The sequence below is a fragment of the Octopus bimaculoides genome, chromosome 5 (genome assembly GCF_001194135.2).
Source record: "Octopus bimaculoides isolate UCB-OBI-ISO-001 chromosome 5, ASM119413v2, whole genome shotgun sequence".
Taxonomy (NCBI): domain Eukaryota; kingdom Metazoa; phylum Mollusca; class Cephalopoda; order Octopoda; family Octopodidae; genus Octopus; species Octopus bimaculoides.
This window is the reverse complement of record NC_068985.1, coordinates 114677401-114682114: the sequence shown is the minus strand read 5'-3', so window position 1 is coordinate 114682114 and position 4714 is coordinate 114677401.

Sequence of the window (4714 nt, the reverse complement as noted above, 5' to 3'; positions counted from 1 at the left end):
ATATATATCGCCATCCGTTAGAGAAAAAATTTGTAGTTTGGAATCAGTAGTTCTTTGACTGCTATTTCTAAATTTTCAGTATGTTGGAGAAGCAACTCAAGCTAATCCCTGTATATTTATGAGTATATATATATATAAATGGAACAAAAACGCAATAGAGGACATTAAAACGTTCGGACAGATAGACGACACAAAAGTGGACAAGCGAAACAAGAATAAGAAGGGTAGGCAAAAAAAAGACGGGTCATTCTTAGCTTTCTTTCATCAGTCAAGTCCCTGAAGCCACGACCATTTCGAGCAGTTACACATGAGGTGGTTCGATCTGGTTGCCCACCAAAATGTCTAAGCTAAGAGCATTAGACCCCTTTGTAAGAAAGCTAGCAAATGTGTGTAGCAACAAAGATTAAAAAAAAAAATAAATAAGAAGTGGCGACTCCGGCTCTCGGGCTTAGCCCGAGTGTAAAGCTATTAAAGTGGAACGTGTATTTCCTATGTTCTCCATAGGAATAGCATGGTAGTATTTTGCTTTGTCTTGAATGATCTCAGAATCTAACCCGACAGTCGCCTGCATAGTGCCGCCATCTTAGTAATTATACACATGGAGTGATGCATCCTTACTAATATGGATTCCTAGGTCACACACCGAGTCTGACTCTGGGATCATACCGACTCCTGGTCCTGTGTATTCCGATAGCGGTCTGTTTGTGGGACGATAGCAGAGTGTTTGAAATTTCTTGGCAATGAACTATTTTCATCTGTCCAATCTCCTTACCTGGGTAACTATGATTATAAGGAGCTCTACACCCAAGTTTTTGTGAATGTGGTTAGAACAGGTGAGACAAACATTGCCTGCCTACTTCTTAAGCTATTCAGGTTACGACAGTTAAAGTTTTTCACTGGGAAAATAAAAACTAAATATAAATATAATTTTAGAACTCGAGAAGCTGACTGAATGACGATACAAGAATTGGTCTGATGAATGTAATTCCGATGTACCAAACCTCTAGGGCATCGGATATAAATTGTATCCAAATTGATTGTTTCTAAATTATCTGAGAAAAAAGGCGTTTGATAAGAATATAACCATTGAAGCATCATAAATCAGTGTCGCAGAGAGAACTGAAGACCATGAAGATCTAGTGGTTATCAATTGGGTTTTCATAATTAGGATTCCAAAACAAAATGCAGCTGTTTAAAACAGATATTTGCTCCTCGCCAATCATCTATCGCTTTTACTCGATCTACAAATGGGTCCACTTTGATCAGCGGTATTGAAAATGTTATGAAGCGATTGACAAAGTATTTCACAGATTTTTTATTTTGATAATCCATCTACAATAGATGAAAATGTTATAGAAGGCGTTCCTTACTTCTTTGTTCTTGAGAAAAAGGATATTACTCTCAACAGAGATCAAAACTGTTTTTAAACAGATCAATATTCAAGAAAGACTCCATTGATTGATAATATACTATGTGAGGTTATCAATCATAGTAGTAAGGTAATCGCTGGTCTTGTGATGATCCCGATCATCGATGTGTGGATGTGTTCACTTGTTCCGCGAGATTAGACAGATGCAGTATTGGTATCACTGCTCAAGGAAAAGATTGCCAAGTCAGGTTGGCGTGGCTTTTGCGCTATTCCTGTACTTGTAACAGTTGGTAAGTCATCCATCAGGCTTTTGTCGAATTCTTTCCAAAATGCACATATCCCATAGTTGTATTAGAATCTAAATATGGATCTGAATTTGTTAGAGGTAACACAGATACAAACTTTGGTGTCAGACAGCCAAATGAAAACTAGATAAACCGACGTCTCTTTCTCTCAATTTGTCACTCTCACTTTCTTTTTCTCCTCCTCTCTCTCTCTCTCTCTCACACACACACACACACACACACACACACACACAAACATGCACACACACAAACACATACACAAACACACACACAAACACACACACATACAAACACACAGAAACGCATACACACGCACATACTGAGTTCAAATTCCGCTGAAGTTGACTGTGCCTTTCATCCTTTGGTGGTGTTGATAAATTCAGTACCAGTGAAACACTGGGGTCAATGTAATCGACTAGTCCCTTCCCACCAAATTTCAGGCTTTAGGCTTATCGTTATTATTATTATTATTATCATCATTATTATTATTATGAGTAGTAGTAGTAGTAGTAGTAGTAGTAGTAGTAGTGTTATTATTATTATTATTAGCATTAGTATTAGGTATCTTTGTCATTTTTCGCCCAAGTAGGCTATTCAGAAGCTAAAATAATGACATTCATGACTCTGGTTCGCAATTTGTTGTCCGCGAACGATTGCTATTGTAACTCACTTGAAGCATTTTTTTTTAAACATAACGAACCCATAATCCAATTTTTCATTCTGCTTTTGGATTTACGATAAACCTCGAGGAAAGGTTGCCACTTTACTCCGCGGTCTAACTGTCAATTTACTCTATAGCGTACAGACTAACGCTAACCCTAAGCCCAAAACCCTAAACTCTAACCCTTATCCTAACCTTAACATTAAACTCTAACATTATTCCTAACACAAATCAGGTCGTTTCACAGAGTTAACAACAGTTACTACAGTAGACGGCACGCTAAAGTAGTACCGAGTGTGCTATAGTCAATGAGTATGAAAAACACATTGATTACAAATCAAATTCCTCGAAAGACTCCACTAGAAATTCTTAATGTATAAATTAGATATCAGTCGGAAATGATGTACACCTGACACAGCTATTGCAGCATGGTAGCTCACCTCATCAAATATCATATGAGCTGGCTTGGTCATCAGTCTTCTGCAGCAAATATTTTGAGGTGAATTAATTCTCGGTACACGTCTCCAGTACTACCCCAAAAGATATACTGTAAATTCACCAAAGAAAACCCTAAATCTGTAAAAGGGAAGACATAATTAGTAACAGCTTGCAATGAATAAAAATTAATGGTGATCTATAACCAGGAAACATTGCCTGTAGTTTAAGAAATACCGAATTATGTATCAAGAAGTGAAACAAAAAATCTCCAGAACTTTAAGACGTTGTGATCTCATATGTAGAAGAGCCAAAAGTGGTCTCGCTTGCACTGTTTCTTATGTTAAGCTTTTAAAAAGTAGCGAGCTGCCAGCATCATTAGCACGTCAGGTAAAATGCTTAGCGGCATTTCTTTCACCTCGTTACATTCTATGTTTAACTTCCACCGACGATGACTTCGCCTTTCATTATTTTTTTTTTCAGGGTCGACAAAATAAGTACCAGTTGAGCAATGAGGTTGATGTAATCGATTTGTCCCTTCCCTCCAAAATTTCTGGTTTGTACCAAAATCAGGTCTTGAACTTTCAAAATCTTGTCCTGTTAACAGTGAGAGATCTCAGAAACAGCAGATAAGCAAAAGAGGTTTATGTGCGTTTTAGTTCCACTACCTCCACCCAAACACAGCTGTCTTTTTATGCTCAAAGATGCCCATATCTGTTGCTGGATTGAAAACCCATTTTAGACGAATACACAAATATGCAGTCTTTGTAAATTATGTCCTTGATTGAATTTCGGATCATTTTTGTGGCCTCCAAGGATGGGTGCTGCTACTGCGGGTCAGATTAGATGTGGAAACAATAGTAGCTAAGAGGTGATTCTCCACTCTTCAAATCTCTGGAACACCGAACCAGGGTCTCTCTACAGGGTGCAGTTTAAAATCTTACCCGGGACAAACAAACATACCATGTCACTCTCGCTCAGGGTCACTACTCATAGTATGATTATGCCAGTACCGTATACACTAACATACTGTTATGTCTCAAGCTACTGCTATCTCGCACCTTCAAATGATCCCTGTTCAACCGCTACATAACTGCTACTCGATTGCTACTCAACACACCTACCACGGCCAGACTACCTCTATTTATATGTCTTGGGAGATCCTACTTCTTCGCCTGGGAGCATCGACACAACACATACACTGCTGACAAATAACAGCTCGAAAAGCTATGCAGATTTTATAGAGCACCTATTCGAAAAGCGCAGGTACATACGTCCAATAAATGTCAACTTGAAAACCCCACAAGACCCACCGACTACATTTTGTAAGCTAAAGATACGCAAGTAAACATTATTACAAGGACAATCCTGAACCAAGGATCAGCGTTTGAGAATATTTCAAAGCGCATCTACTTCTAAATACTATAAAAGTATAATTTCAGCAATACGTCGAAACATTCCCAAATTCTTTCATATAAAATTTAATCAAACACTTGAATGGTTTGTGAAACTTTCTATGAGAGACAAAGTGATATACTGAAGAGTGTACCGTATGACATTTTAACCAGTCGGTCGATATTTGTCATTTCTTCTCCAACCGCTTCAGTAAAGGCCACCTCAAGGTTGATTGCAAGAAAACCTTATTTAAGGATCCGTAATCCTGTTACCTTACACACAATGCACATGCAACAAACATATATCTATTTGTATGTGGGTGTATGTGTATTTAATTCTACCTAAGCCTTTCCTTTGGAGATAGATTCAAGTAATTCGGGTTATATGTACATAGCAGGTCCTCCAGAAACAACGGAATGCTGTCGGATTTCATATAGATAGCGAGAGAGAGAGAGAGAGGGGGGGAGCTATATGCCTATATATACATACATATATATATATATGTGTGTGTGTGTGTGTGTGTGTGTGTGTGTATATATGTATGTATGT